Here is a 17101-nt window from a genome sequence, read left to right as displayed (position 1 = left end):
CAAAGGTTGTAGTAGGTTTCTAGTGGCCACTATATTACACTACTGATTTACTACAGAGAACATTTTGGCAGTATTTCTCTTTATCCATGTACCATACAAAATTTACCTAAATGTTATAATGACATTCCAGTTGCTGTAGTAAGTCATTAGTAGCTAGACTGACTTCTCTGACTATTTTTCAGATATCTCCCTTTGTGCAGTGTGCAGGCATTTTTTATTTAGTCTTAATCTTGAGACGAAAATGCTTAATAATCTTTTAGTTTTAGTCGACGAAAAGTCATTGCCTTCAAACAAAAATAGTCATTAATTCTTCTCTCTTTAGACCAAATCAATTAAGCTTATGAGAAATTTGAATCAAGGTTTCAATTAGGAAAAGCTGGAATAAATTTGTATTTTTTGGTAGAGATACAAATTAAGCTATTTTTTCAGATACAGTAGGTTTACTGTATACATTTATTTAACATCTTTTGTTGGTTAAAGTGTTCCTATTATGTTTTTTCACTTTTTGAATTTTAGTCAGTGTGTATTGTGTATGTTTGGGCATAAAACGATCTACAAAGTTACACATCTCAAAGTCCACGCCAAAGGGAGATATTTCTTTTTTTTTTAAATCCCTTTTCAAGAACTACAGTGAACGGCTCGTTTGGACTACAAAGTTGCTTTCCTGTATTTATGACATCACAAATTGTAAATCCCGCCTACAGAAATTTGAATGGTTGGGGGCTGAGGAGCACTGCATGTTTCAAAATCGAAACCCAGTGCGGGTGTTTTTATATCACTGTATTTCTGAAGGAAACCAACTATTATAACATTTTGGATGTCATTTTCATTTAATCTTGCATAAAATGTCTGATAAAGCAGAGTTTGTGAGCAGAGCTCTGTTTTGTGTACAGTGTTACCAGGGAAACCTCGCTCTCTTCCGCTCCAACTGCACCTCCTGCTGGCAGAAAATTAATTTGCATATATATGCCGCCACAAATAGTGTAAATCTGTGGGACTATGGTATAAATAAACTCAACTGTATAACAGTTTCAGTGCAATTCATGTTATAATGTTAGAATTAAAGAACAATAAACATAATACATATAACCTGTTGCACTTATCTGTACATAGTCAATGCAGTTATTTTTAAGCTGTTGTTGACATCCCATCTAAAACGTGATTTAGCCCAACAAAAAAAAAAACAACAACAACTATAACATACCACTTTAATATGTCTTGCAATATCCATGCATGCAAAGGTTCTGCCCGATCCTCTTGTTCAATATTCTCGAGGTCTGAACTGATATGGCAATATTGACGAACTTGCTGTTCTGGCAAGGGGCGGGGCAATACTTAAACGGCGTCTAAGCTGTTTACCAATCACAACGCATTGGTACAGCTAACCAATCACAACACATTTTGTTTTTCGGAAGGCGGGCCTTCATCAAACCCGGAACTAATCGAGTCGTTTGTGTCAGGCTGGGGAGAAAGATATTGTAACAATGTAAATTATGTGAAAAATAATGCGATTTTCGAGAGCATGAGAGCATGTTCTAGTACACCCCCAAAACAAAATCAAGACTCTGTAAAAGAGCATAATAGGACCCCTTTAACATCGATGACACACAGACACAGTTAGGTATTTAATAGGAATGCTGTCCCTTTTGGAAGGCATGCATGTAATGCTGACACATTCAGTTTTCACCCACCTGTTTACGTTCACTTAAGCCATAACCGACTGTTTTTACGTGAGATACTCTACAGTCTACACCAGGGGCCTGTACCATGATGGTAGATGAACAAATTCAGAGTTACAGGATTAGTTTCGAGTTGACAAAACCAAACCACTCCAATCTGGTTTTGTTGGTTTTGCACATGAATGTGAGACATCACTGCCGAACAGCCAATCATGAGCCTTGGTTAAAGGTTTTGCTAAAGGTTAAAGGATTGAAGAAAATTATGAATCGAAATGCATTTACAATGAAAAAAAAATTACTTGTTCATGAAAGAGGACAAATAAAATACATTTTCTTGCTTTATCAGTGCAGTCACAAGTGAAACTTGTTAAGTTATAGTTGGAAATATACAGCGATAGAGACTCAAATGTAAGGTCACGTAAAGCCTTATCTATTGATTCTACAGGTTATTTTCTATTACATACGATCTGTATACATTAACATTCATTTAAGATAAATTATTTATAATAACTGTTAAACTAAAATTGCTTGTGTGTAATGGATTAATAATAATATAAATCATATAATTATATAAATCATATAAAATAACTATTAAGTAATTATCATTAAAGCCAGACACTTTTTTTGTACTAGTGATGTTTAATTTGGAGCAAGACAAACTGGGGGAGTGACTTTTTTTGTGTCAGACATGTGTCACTTTGCTCACATCTGATTGGTCCAATTTGAGTTTGAGATCTCTTAACTCCGAACATAACCTGCCCCGGAGCAGGTTAGCCTTGGAGTGTAAGTTACTATGGCAATGAATGCAGCTAAAAGCCAAGCCACTTTCATGGTACCTAAAATGCAGGATTGTTTCAAACTAATCTGAAATTTACCTGGCTAGCCAGCTAATCCGGCTTCATGGTACAGGCCCCAGGGGTAGGCAACGTCGGTCCTGGGGTGCTTCTCAATATCCCTCCTCGTTTCCTCGCTCCTCCGTCCTATGACCCGGAAAACGATCGAGCTCAGCCATCTTGAAGGACATCTCAATTCTCTAATTGCACCATGAGGAGGCGTGGATCGAGGAGTGAGGAGGCTTCCTGAGGAGTGATGAGCGAGGATACACAGGTGTATCCTTTGCGGAAGTGTTTTATCGACTAAACATGACGCACGCAGTACCGCCTCTCCCTATATGCAGAGTACGCAGTTTGCGTAGGGCACCACCTCCCAGGGGGGCACCATCCCAGTTGCTCAAAAAAATAAAAAAATAAAATAAAAATGATGCGTCATTCCCACATTCGCGACCGCTCGCACCTCATGTTTCAGAATCAGAATCAGAATGATCTTTATTGGCCAAGTATGTTTACACATACAAGGAATTTGTTATAGTGACAGAAGCTCCACAGTGTAACAGAAAGACAGTAACAGGACAGGACACAGGTAATAAAACAAAATAACAAGAAATAGCCAATAACCAATGTACAAAGCAGCAAAAAAAAAAAATACACAATATATAATATAGGCGACTATGTATGTACAGGTCAAGTATGTGCAAATTAGAAATGAGAAAATAAAAATAAAATAAGTGAGTGTGGTGAATGGATAATGAATTAGTTGTGTGTTCTACGTTTATTTATTGAGTGTTCATGAGATGTATTGACTGAGGGAAGAAACTGTTCCTGTGTCTGGTCGTTCTGGTGCTCAGAGCTCTGTAGCGTCGACCAGACGGTAACAGTTCAAAGAGGTTGTGTGCTGGATGTGAGGGGTCCAGAGTGATTTTACCAGCCTTTTTGCTCACTCTGGATAAGTACAGTTCTTGGAGAGTGGGGAGGGTTGTACCAATGATTCGCTCAGCAGTCCGGACTACCCTCCGTAGTCTTCTGAGGTCAGATTTGGTAGCTGAGCTGAACCAGACAGTTATTGAGGTGCAGAGGATGGATTCAATGATGGCAGAGTAGAACTGTTTCAGTAAGTCCTGTGGCAGGTTGAACTTCCTCAGCTGGCGAAGAAAGTACAACCTCTGCTGGGCCTTCCTGACAATGGAGTCAATGTGAATATCCCACTTCAGGTCCTGAGAGATGGTGGTGCCCAGGAATCTGAATGACTCCACTGCAGTCACAGTGCTGTTCATGATGGTGAGTGGGGGGAGAGCAGGGGGGTTTCTCCTGAAGTCCACGATCATCTCCACAGTTTTGAGCGTGTTAAGCTCCAGGTTGTTGAGACTGCACCAGACAGCCAGCTCCTTAACCTCCTGTCTGTAAGCAGACTCGTCACCGTCCTGGATGAGGCCGATCAGTGTGGTGTCGTCTGCGAACTTCAGGAGCTTGACAGAGGGGTCTTTAGATGTGCAGTCGTTGGTGTAGAGGGAGAAGAGCAGTGGGGAGAGTACGCAGCCCTGAGGAGCTCCAATGCTGATGGTTCGAGTGCTGGATGTGAATTTGCCAAGCTTTCGTTCAAAACGACAAAATAACTCGTTTAAGTCGTCTGCCAGGTGTTGATTCTCCAGAGTGCTGGGGGGTGGTGTTTTGTAGCTGGTGATGTCCTTCAATCCTAACCACACTGAAGCAGGATCACTGGAAGAGAATTTGTTCCTGAGCTTGTCAGAATAATTCCTCTTTGCCACTCTGATCTCCTTTTCCAGTGTGTATTTGGCCTGTTTGTACAAGACTTTATCCCCCTTTCTGTGAGCATCTTCTTTGGCCTGACGGAGCTGTCTGAGTTTGGCAGTGAACCATGGTTTGTCATTGTTGTAGAATAGATGAGTCCTGGTAGGAATGCACATGTCCTCACAGAAACTGATATAAGATGTTACAGTCTCTGTGAGCCCGTCCAGATCATTTGCCGCAGCTTCAAAAACAGTCCAATCAGTCAGGTCGAAACAGGCTTGTAAATCCCGCTCTGTTTCGTTAGTCCATCTTTTAACAGATCTTAATACAGGCTTTGCAGACTTAAGTTTCTGCCTGTAGGATGGAATAAGATGAACCAAACAGTGATCAGAGAGTCCTAAAGCTGCTCGTGGAACCGAGTGAAATGCGTCCTTTATTGTTGTGTAACAGTGATCCAATATATTACTGTCTCTGATGTGATGTGATGTGCTGTCTGTATTTTGGCAGTTCACGGGAGAGATTTGCTTTATTAAAGTCCCCGAGAATGATTAAAACAGAGTCCGGGTGTTGTTGTTCACTCTCTGTGATCAGATCAGCCAGTTTCTGTAAAGCTGTGCTCACGTGCGCTTGCGGTGGAATGTAAACACTCACGAGAATGAACGAGCAGAACTCCCGCGGCGAATAGAACGGCTTGCAGTTAATGAAGAGCATTTCTAGATCTGAGCAGCACATCTTCTTTAACCCAGTTACATCTGTACACCACCTCTCATTGATGTAAAAGCATGTCCCGCCGCTGCGCGATTTCCCCGTTGATTCTGTGTCCCGATCTGCTCTGATCAGCTGGTAATTAGGCAGATGAATCGCGCTGTCCGGTATGTCGCCATTCAACCAGGTTTCAACCAGCAGCAGAGTTAGAAAAGTCCTTGTTTGTCCGGGAGAGCAGAAGGAGTTGGTCCGTTTTGTTGGGTAGAGAGCGGAGATTCGACAAATGGATGCTAGGCAACGCCGTTCCAAATCCGAGCTGACGAAGTTTCACGAGCGCGCCGGCTCGCTTTCCCCGTCTGCGCCTCCTGTAGCGTTTGACCAGAGCTACGGCTCCACCAACTACAATGTCCAGCAGAACGTCCGAAAAATCAAAAACCGGTAGAAGATTTTGTGGTGTGTTCTGCCGAATGTTCAGCAGATCATCCCTGGTAAAACTGATCTTATTTGAAAAACAAAAAAACAGGAAAAACAAACAAAAACAATACGAACACTGAGGAGCAACGCACAATAGCTGCCATCAGCGGCGCCATTTTGTATTGTTTGCCATGTTTGCGGCTGAATGCAAATTATAATAATTGATGGACAACTTGTCTATGCCCTGAAAAGACAACAGCAATCTGGCAAAAGATGAAAACGAAGCCCGTGCATTACTTTCAGGTAGGCTACATTCGTAAGCCTGTGAAACTTTTTTTGGCTGTTGACGTAATAGCTAATTTCACCACCACCAACGCATATAATATTCTCTCTGAGTTCCCATGTTCCCTTACGAAACTTAGCCATGGTTTTAACACGAATAAAACCAAAAATCACAGTTCTTGTAGCCAAGGTAACCGCAAATTTACCATGGTTTTGTTACTTAAAATAATAATTTACAAAGAAGTATTAAGATAATATTTTTGTTTATATAAACAGACCTAAGCCAACAACAGCCTTTAAAATGAATAATATTAAGCAATGAGGCAATAATGAATGGTTAATTAATAATTATGTTTTCATTGAATAGCACTGTTAAAATGCATAATGTAATACAAAATAAATGAATGTACATTACATGTTATTAAATGCCTGCAAAGGGAGCCAAAGGCCTGGTAATTGCTACTGGTACACTTACAAGTCAAATTTATCAAGTCCTTGTTTAATAGGCTATTGACCAAACATTTAATTCAAATATCCACTTAATCTTTAATTTTTGGCCAACTTTTGGAATAGATGACTCTATAATTTCTTCAACAAAAAACATGTGGACATCACAACCCTTACAAAAATTAACCATGGTTTCATCGTAGTAAACTGCTTAATTTTCTTTTGCGTGATTTCTGAATGCTTGAGACTATAAAATCAATCAGACAACTGTATTAATAAAATCATAGCCATAGGTAACTGTCTAGAGCTACAATTGTAATTTGTAAATAACACAATTTAATTACAATTTATTTATTTACTTTTATATTTTATTAAAGTTCTATTTTGACCCCTATAGTAGGTGTTTTTTTTTTGTTTGTTTGTTTTTTGTTTTTTTTAACTTCCTTAATATTTGAGAGAGAAGGGACAACAATACAATCCTGCTTAGGGCACCCATTTGGCCAGCAGCGGCCCTGGACACACGTATAAATTCTCCTCCCCCTTCACATCTGTCACAATTTACATCTATATTTTACCTTTGCAGTGTAAATAAACCACACGTCATATATTTCAACAGGGCATCTTGCTTTATTAATATTTATTAATATTAATAAAGCAAAATATTTGAGTCTGCTGTGTGTGTGTGTGTGTGTGTGTGTGTGTGTGTGTGCATTTGTTCACTACTCACTGCTGTGTGTGTGCACTTGGATGGGTTAAACGCAGAGCACCAATTTCGAGTATGGGTCACCATACTTGACAATACGTCACGACTTTACTTTATTATGAATGCCTTAAATAACGAACTTTAACAACATAAGGGCCCTTTAGTGCAGCTGATGACGCTTTGAAGTGACACTTGAGTGGTCAAGAATTATTTCAATGTTCATCCTTTAAATCCTCATCCTCATTTCCTTTCCTTGCATCCTTTCCTCGTATCCTAAGGGGTGGCGCTAAGACACGAGGAAAGGAAACGAGGATGCACAACTAAGAATTGAGAAGGACCCCAGGAGTGCCGCTGTCCTGTAGAGTTTAGCTTCAACCCTAATCAAACACACCTGCCTGTAACTATCTAGTGATCTTGAAGACATTGATTACCTTCTTCAGGTGTGTTTGATTAGGAGCTAAACTCTGCAGGACACCGGCCCTCCAGGACCGAAGTTGCCCATCCCTGTTTTAGATCGTTAGTTTGTGTTTTGGTAGCCTATGAGTCTGCGGCTGCCATACTGAGACTAGATATGCAAACGCCCCTCATCCGATTGAAATCCATACTCGGAATTTGTGCTCTGCATTTAACCCATCCAAGTGTGCACACAGTAGTGAACATACACCCGGAGGGTGGGTACACTAGTTGGGGGTTTGGTGCCTTGCTCAAGGGTCTCACCTCAGTCATGGTATTGAGGGTGAGGTTATTGAGGTTATTCACTCCCCCCACCTACAATCCCTGCTGGACCTGACCGACTCTCTATCCATTAGGCCATGACTGCCCTAGTTTTAATTGCCCTTTTCAAGCAACACGAGAATGTGCAGTAATCTTAGACAATTTGATCCTAATCTTAGACATCTTTCAAATCATCTCAGATGTATTAAGCAAGGTATGAAGAATGGAACCCTGACTTTTTTCCCTGAGTTTCTTTTGTTGTTGTTGTTTCTTTGTTTTGTTTTTCTTTTCTCTGTAAATCATTATTTCTTTGATTCTGTGGTTTGTGATTTTAGTCTGGGGGGGAAAAAAAACCTTTTCAGTGATTAACGTTAATAATAATAATAATAATCCAGTGATTAACGCTAATAATAATAATAAATGGACCAAGTTGTGCAACTCCTACAAGTTGTGCAGCCCTACAAACTAATAAAGCAAAATGCTATATTTGTAATCTTGGTTCCTTGAGATAAGGGGAACAAGCAATGCATTAACTTTAAAGGGGTCATGAACTGAGAAATCAAAATTCCCTTGATCATTTGACATATGCATACCTGCCAACTTTTCAAAAAACCTTGGAGTGAGATTTTGTCAGGGGTGATCAATTTTATGCCGCGCATGCAGCCACATAAGTTGGCAGATATCAGAAAATTGGAATTAATTTGATGTTGTACCCTGCATCTGGTGGTTTGAGGGGAGGCCCAAAGCCGTTGATAGGCCAACCTACTGGAGATGGACAATATTGGTGACATTCTGTGACGCAGACATAGCTGAAGGCCCACCCCCAGGAAATTTTGGATTAAGTAGATGTGATCTCCTGCATTCTAGTGGATTTTTGGGTGGTCTGCTAAAGATGTACAATACCTGAATTTGTTCTGATTCATGTTCGGCATCTTGACTTGTAGGGCCTGCTAGACTTGAGCTGAACATTCAACCAGAAAACTATTGTTGTGCCTAAATGACTGCCTGTGTACCACAATAAAGCCTTATTCATATACCAGTGTTTAAGATTTGACCTATGTAGGTTGATTGATATTTTGATTAGAATGGTATTAAACTAATTCTTAACTGAAACCTAGCCTATGTTGTGAATAATTGTATTCTCACTTGATGATTAATGTTCAGCCAAAAACGACACAAGATTAGTTAGGGAGGGACATTATTCTTCATTCAAAGTCTCCCACCACATGGTCCATCAGAAACAAATAAAGTGCATAAACAGTACAACTTTTTCAAGCAATAAAACTGAATGCATGAATGCATTACAAAAAATGAATGCATTACAAAAATAACTAAAAATGAGGCATAATCAGTATCAGATGCAGATGAGAAGCTGGGAAAAGTCCTTGTCTATGATCTGTGGGCATGGTTATACTGGCCTGAGGCCTTGATGATATCTGAGGGGGGCTCCCATTTGAAGCAGGGCTCCAGATTGGCCATCTTTATGGTCATTATTGATGACAGGGTGCCATCCAGTGCTAGGCTGTTTCTTCTCTTGGTTTTGTTCAGTCCCACAACTGAAAACACCCTCTCAGCATCTGCGTTTGCATGTGGCAACACCAGGACCAGTTTGGCGATGGCAGCAAGCCTCTCAAATTCTTTGGCACCTGTCACCTATGGAAAATGCACCAAGAACACAATGGAAAAACATACCTTGATTTTTGATTGATTAATACTGCAAGTATACTGTAGGTTGATCCATTAACAAAGTAAAGACAAAAACATGCATAATTTGCAACATGCATGACACATATGCATGCAACAATTTTTAAGCAACAGATGTAGCCAAGCCACACCTGCCAAAAGGAAAGACAAAAAAAAGTGTTTACCTTATTTTTCCGGGTTGCCATTTCAGCCCAAAAGCTTTCCATTTCAGTTTCGTCCTGCAGGGATATCATTGGCATGGTATGGGAGGAGATGGTGAAACCTATTTATGAAAGTAGAGTTACAAGTTGTTAAGTTCTAGGTATATTGTCATCAGTTAGCAGCAGTTCATACGCATCTTTGAGGAGAAGCCACATAAGAATAGCTCATGTGCAGTTTAAGAGTGAACATACCTCATCATAAAACGCAGGGTATTTTAGCTAAGATGATAGACAATAATTAGAGAAAAAAACTAACCTTTCAACAAAGTACAGGACATCTTCAATGTCACTTTCAGCCCTCTGCCGTGCATCTACGAATTTTGCATGTTTGATCAGTGGCAGCTTCCTAAGTGCATAGTCCACAGCACTTGTCAGGAAACACAACACAGCTTCATGGAATAAATCCACCTGCTGTGGTGTGATGTCACCTTTTAGGAGAGGCCCCAGGTGGTCTGCAAAGGCTAGGGGTACGTTGTGAACTACCAGCCCAGCTGTCACTTTGACCTCAGCCCTTCTTGTCTGTAAAAAATTAAAAATTATTAATCCTCCCAAAAGATTTATTTCAAATAGACACCTGCGATAATAGGGCACAGGTAAAAAACACATTCCGCAACTAAGATCTCAAATTAAGAAAACTGGACTGTACTACACTGAAATACAAACCACAAATTAGTCAAAACTATCAACCATGACTTAACTGTGATCAACTATAACACAAAACTCTTGAATGAACCATTACACATATCATACCTAAACCTCTTGTGCAGACACAGAGGGAACAGGCATTGCATATTGGGATATTGTGGCTGTGGACTGGAGAGCCCGTTGCTTTTCTTGGTGGCCTTTGCTTTTTATGTGGCGCACTACATCTGCCACACCCTGGTGGCAGCATCTGTCTTTCTGTCTGTCCCTCTGTGTCTTCTTCCATCTGCCCTGTTGGTTGTTCTATCTGTCCTGTCTGTTGCTCCTCTGCATGTGCATCTAACTGTCCTGTCTGTTGCTTCTTTACGTGTTTGTCAGTCTGTCCTGTCTCCTGCTCTCTCTGTCCTGTGTGTAGCTCCTCTGTTTGTCCTGTATTTCTATCAGTTGTTCTGGTTGTCCTGCCAGTGTGTTTGTCTGTCTTTTCTCACTTGGCTGGTTCTTTAAATAAAATAAAATGTTTAGTGAAGTGACATACTGCCAAGTATGGTGACCCATACTCGGAATTCGTGCTCTGCATTTAACCCATCCAACGTGCACACACACAGCAGTGAACACACACACAGCAGTGAACACACACACACACACAGCAGTGAACACACACCCGGAGCAGTGGGCAGCATTTATGCTGCAGCGCCCGGGGAGCAGTTGGGGGTTCGGTGCCTTGCTCAAGGGCACCTCAGTCGTGGTATTGAGGGTGGAGAGAGCGCTGGACATTCACTCCCCCCACCTACAGTCCCTGCCGGCCCGAGACTCGAACCCACAACCTTTGGATCACGAGTCCGACTCTCTAACCATTAGGCCACGACTTCCCCACGTGTCTAAATTGTTTAGCTTTTGTCCTGGCAAAGGTCTCTTACGGGAAATCTTTGAAACCTTAAAGAATTTATAGTCATGTTGGTTTAATAACTCTACTCCCAGTTACAAAAACATGCCTACTTCTATTGCACAAATTTCCTGTATTTATGTTAAATTCTTTGGAATACATCTTACCTGTTCGAAATACTGTTTGGTCCTACTGAAAGTCTTCATCCACAGTGAGTCCTTTTCTTTGGCCTGGTAATAAAAAGATAAATGCCATGTGAGTACATAATGCTATGAGCTGATGTTTTGAACATGCAGTATATCACGAAGCAATATATTGATCATTGCTTGTTATGACAGCTGAGTTAACATTCACCACACTAAATCATGTTCACAGACACAAACTTGTTGAAAAAAAAATTATTTCAAGATTTAAAGTTTAAGAGAGTGAGTACTCAATTGAACGACATTTCATTGTCACATACCTAGTCTCAGCTCAGATTCATCAGACTTCTCGAGGTGGTAGTTTCTCTCGATATCTTTAGGGGTATCTCTTACTTCGGGGTGCAGCCAGCTATAGACGCCATCAGCGCCATCTACCATCGGGGAGTTTGAAAAGGAACGAACGAGTCTCGGCCTAAGATCGTTTTTTTTTTTTTTTTTTTTTGCGTGAGTAATTGGATGTGTGGCGTGAGTGTGTGTGAAAACAGGCAAAACCGTGTGTCACACGGCGAAAGCGTGAGAGTTGGCAGCACTGTAAGAGGTCATTGTACTATAAAAGCATCCTGTAAATTTAAGAACTCAAAACTTTCTCGTTAGTCTGAAAACAGCTTATGTTGAAGCAAATCAACACCACCTCTGCTAAAGAAGATTAAAGTGCCCCTATTATGGGTTATGAAAGGTTCATATTTTGGTTTTGGGAGTCCCCAACAAGAAGTTGACATGTATGCAAGATCAAAAAACACTTCCATTGTCTATGCGTTTATTAAAATGACAAAAAATATGTGTTTATCGCTGAATCCTGTCAGCACGCTTTGTAGAATTTAAATAAATGTGTTATGCTTCACAGAATATCCACCAGATGGCGCATGGAATAACATACTGTATCTACAGGACAGACCAAATAGGTCGTAAACACTTTGCAATTATTCATCTTCGACCGATTTTTAAATATGCTTATAGATTACAGTATTACAGTATGTTACATATTTAAAATAGGATTAACACAATTATCGATGTCTGATAAATTATTAAATGCATGTAATGGTGTAATTGTGAGAAAGCATCCACAATAAAATATAAATAAAATAGTATTAGACATACATATTTGATACGGTAACACGGATATTGTAAAATCTATTTACACATGAGTGCATGAGTGTAAAGTGGATCATTATTTGATGTGTTTTGTAATTTATTGCACTAGGACTACGTGGTATTGGGAGATGTGTACACTGGGCTACACAGCTATTAATTTATTGTGTATATTTAACTTTATTCAGTTATTTGTTATTTGAAAAATAACATCCCTACCAGCTCATTATGATTATTATCTTTTTTTTTATTTTTATAAAAAACATACCAGCAGGGCCGTGCACAGACATTTTGAGGGGCAGTGGCCCAAACCAAAAAAAGGGGCACTAAGGGGGTGGGTGCTTGTTAATACAAAATATCCAGTTGTTACAAATATACACTTCCAGTCAAAAGTTTTTGAACGGTAAGATTTTCTATGTTTTTAAAGAAGTCTCTTCTGCTCACCAAGCCTGCTTTTATTTGATCCAAACTACAAAAACAGTACAATTTTGAAAACTTTTTACAATTTCAAATAACTGATTTGATATCTATTTAAATATATTTTAAAATGTATTTATTTCTGTGATCAAAGCTGAATTTTCAGGATCTCCAGTCTTCAGTGTCACACATATGGAGTCAGTATATACAGTATATATATTGGAAAGAAATAGAAATTAATTCTATTATTTAGCAAGGATGCTTTAAATTGATCAAAAGTGATGATAAAGACATTTATAATGTTACAAAAGACTTCTATTTCAGATAAATGAAGACAAAAAACCTGAAAACAATTTTACTCAGCTGTTTTCAATATAATACTAATAATAAATGTCTTTGAGCAGCAAATCAGCATATTAGAATGATTTCTGAAGGATCATGTGACTGGAATAATGATACTAAAAATTCAGCTTTGAAATCACAGGAATAAATTCAATTTTTAAATGTATTCAAATAGAATTAAATTGTAAAAAATATTTCAGAATTTTAGTGTTTTTGCTGTACTTTGGATCAAATAAATACAGGCTTGGTGAGCAGAAGAGACTTCTTAAAAAAAACATTTAAAATCTTACTGTTCAAAAACATTTGTAGATGTTTTGATAAAGCTTGATCTCCCTCAGTCTATGAGCCTGCTTCTGCCTCATTTTCAATTGAAGTATAAGTATTAGACATTTAACTTTATATTATATTATAAATCTATATTATATACTAATAAACAGCTCATTTAGAACATTTATATTACCTTTTTAACTATTATAGCCCTATTAATATGGTTTTAATAAAATATTATAAATGTGTTATGAACTAAGACAAATGATTATAATGGGAAATATACTTAATAGCAAGAATTAAAGTGTTATAAACTGATAAATATTCTATATGATGATTTACCTGCTGGCTTGCTAGAGCTTTGAATTCGTCTTTGGAATGTTGAACTGCCTTTAGCAGCCTCTTTTCGCTCTTTCTCATTCACCTTTTTTGTGAAGGCATTTGTTTTTTTTCTATAAAGTGTGCCACCAACAGCAAATTTTGTGTTTTTTATTAGATCTAATCGAGTACAATATTTTGATTAGACATTATAATTCTAAGAATGTGGATATTTTGTTCAAGTTTTGAGTTTTAGAAGACCGAGAGCAAATCATTACCGACAGAAATACAAAAACAAACTTCAAAGCTTGGGAAGTTGTGGCCTAATGGTTAGAGACTCGGACTTGTAATCCAAAGGTTGCGGGTTCGAGTCTCGGGCCGGCAGGGATTGTAGGTAGGGGGAGTGAATGTCCAGCGCTCTCTCCACCTTCAATACCACGACTGAGGTGCCCTTGAGCAACTTTCTGTGTAAGTGTCAAAAAGATGAAGATAATGAACCCCCAACTGCTCCCCGGGCGCCACAGCATAAATGGCTGCCCACTGCTCCGTGTGTGTGTTCATGGTGTGTGTGTGTGTTCACTGCTGTTGGATGGGTTAAATGCAGAGCACGAATTCCGAGTATGGGTCACCATACTTGGCAGTATGTCACTTCACTTCATTACTAATTCAGCGGCTCAACCACTCACTGTAATGTGGATTGTAATGCATCTACCTGTTAATGCAACTGAAGAACTGTGCACTCGGGCCACACAGATTGTGAGTGATTCCGAGGAGCGGTGGGAAAACACGGAACGGATTTGCGGAATCTTTAGCGGGGCGGTTACTGAACGCTTTGAGCTGGGGTGATAGTGGGGGTGGGTTTGGTGAGAGGGGCAACTCAGCCGATGAGGGCAGACGGGCAGTGGCTCTAGCCACCGGGCCACCCCCCTGTGCACGGCCCTGCATACCAGTATCCACTACTGAAGCAAACATCAATCATGTATTTTGCAATGGCTCTTTCATGATGAAATTTGGTAAATGCGCTTTAAAATTATATAATAATAAGATGGTTACTACACTTTTACTATAAAAACATGGTTCATTTTTAGGGCCGGGACTTTAACGCGTTAATTTAGATTAATTAATTACACAAAAATAACGCTTTAAAAATTTTTAACGCATTTTAATCGCACTTATTTTTGCACCGCGGAACGTTTCTCACTGGATGAGTTTCGGCGGACCGATTATACTGGAGCACCAACTAGCGTTCAGACAAAAACAAACCACAGTGAACATGGACAAAGAAGCTGATGAGACCGCTTTGGTTGGCCCTGTGGATGGGAAATTTAAAAATCCATATGAAAAAACTTACTTCTCACTGTTCTTAGGTAAAATATTTATATGCGATTTAAAATGCGATTAATTTCGATTAATTAATTACAAAGCCTCTAATTAATTAGATTATTTTTTTAATCGAGTCCCGGCCCTATTCATTTTCTTAAGGGGTGACCGAAACATTTTGTTAATCTGTCTTTAAATATCATTTATAGCAATTTTCAATATTTGGTTGTGGGCATATAACGCACACTCATCCAAGCCACCAAATCTGCAGTTGAAACCAAAAGCCTATTTTTAAACATGTTTTTATTAATATATTATACTTTGTAACCATCACATAATGCGCTGATAATGTTTAATTAAATTGACTGTGCATTGTTTATGGTTAAAAAAAACAAGATTGACACTAAAATGCAGCAAGCAAATATCCAAAAACACTGTTGTCAAGCTTTTTATGACAAACCACAAAAGCACATTTAAAGTATTTATACTCCAAGTCTATCTTAAATTTAAGATTATTAGGGGCCATTCTTCTTCTTCCGCTCAAGTCTATGGCAACCCATTGAACCTCTTGCAGGAAAGTTATGAAATTTGGCACAGTCTCATCATTAACCATAGCAAATTTGGTGTCTGTAACTCAAACTTGTCCAAACTTTCACTCATGTTTATGCTAATAACCTTTTAACCATAAGGTCTAGAGGCCTGCATTTCGGCCCGGGCCCGACGGGCCCCGACTTTTTTTACATCTCTAGGGCCGGGCTTTGGGCCAATATTCACGTCATAGTTCAGACACGGGTCGGGCCTTGGGCCTGTTTTAGGCTTCTCCTTATTTTTATGTTTTAGACATCCATCAGTTAGTGATGAAAAAAAATTTCCACGCTGGTGGAAATAACACGAGTCCATGCTGCCACGACTGAGAGCGGCTCGACAGTGTTTAGTGTCCTGCAGCAGCAGCGAGTGCCATCAGTGCAGATGAAGAGTTCTGCGTTCAAATACACGCAATAAAGCTTGCCATAAAGCCCCAGCAAAAGTAATTACCATGAATATTTTAATTATTTACTAATAAACTAGTGTTTTCTGTGTAAGTGTCAAAAAGATGAAGATAATGATCCTGATTCGCTATTTCCTCATTAGACGCGCCTTTAGAGAGAAGTGCATTATGATTATTGTGAAAGTGCGGATTATGATTATTAATGATTATTATTATCATTGTTATGTGCTTGAACTGTTTTAGTATATCTATAGATTTTATTTTAGGCAAGTCATGATAATTTGACAAGCCTAAATTGATCAAACATAAGCTATGATCAGCCTGCCGCCGGCCGCTTGGTCGTTACTTTAAGAAAGAAAAAACTTGTTTAATGAACAAAAAAATGTTTGGAGCATTTTCTAAATGAACTTAATAAAAAACGAAACGAAAAATAATCACTTTGCCATTACATATAAAACTGAACTATATTAATATCTGAAACAGAGCCGTTTTGGGAGAAGGGGGGGGGGGGGGGACACAGGCCTGGGTCGGACTCGGATAGTAACTGCGAAATCAAATTGATGATAATCACTAGAAATTAAGTGTCCCCAACTGAGCAAGCCTGAGGCGACAGCGGCAAGGAACCAAAACTGCCTCTATGACAGAAAAAAAAAAACCTTGGGAGAAACCAGGCTCAGTTGGGGGGCCAGTTCTCCTCTGGCCAGGAGATAATTGTTTATTTATTGTTTACTTATTGTTTTAATTAAAATTTTAAATTTTAAATGTATAAATGTATTTATTTCTATTTTATATTGTTAAAGAAGATGTGCTGTTCTGAACTAGAAACGCTCTTCATCAACTGCAAGCCGTTCTGTTCGTTCATTCTTGTCAGTGTCTACATTCCACCACAAGTGCACTTGAGCACAGCTTTACAGAAACTCGCTGATCACAGACACAGAACAACAACACCCAGACTCTGTTTTAATCATTCTTGGGGACTTTAATAAAGCAAATCTCTCCCGTGAACTGCCAAAATACAGACAGCATGTTACATGTCCCACCAGAGACAGTAATATATTGGATCACTGTTACACAACAATAAAGGATGCATATCACTCTGTCCCACGGGCAGCTTTGGGGCTCTCTGATCACTGCCTGGTTCATCTTATACCAACCTACAGGCAGAAACTGAAATCTGCTAAACCTGTAGTAAAGACTGT

The 17101-nt window shown here is 39.2% G+C and overlaps 1 protein-coding gene across 1 annotated transcript in view; it reads left to right on the top strand.

Annotated features, from left to right (window-relative positions):
• lgals8b (galectin 8b) overlaps positions 1-17101 on the top strand; it is a 78236-nt gene that overhangs the window by 772 nt on the left and 60363 nt on the right. The gene's annotated exons all lie outside the window — the stretch shown is intronic.

This window comes from Barbus barbus (assembly GCF_936440315.1).
Source record: "Barbus barbus genome assembly, chromosome: 20".
In the NCBI taxonomy this organism is placed as follows: Eukaryota; Metazoa; Chordata; class Actinopteri; order Cypriniformes; family Cyprinidae; genus Barbus; species Barbus barbus.
This window is presented reverse-complemented; position numbering and strand designations above follow the sequence as displayed.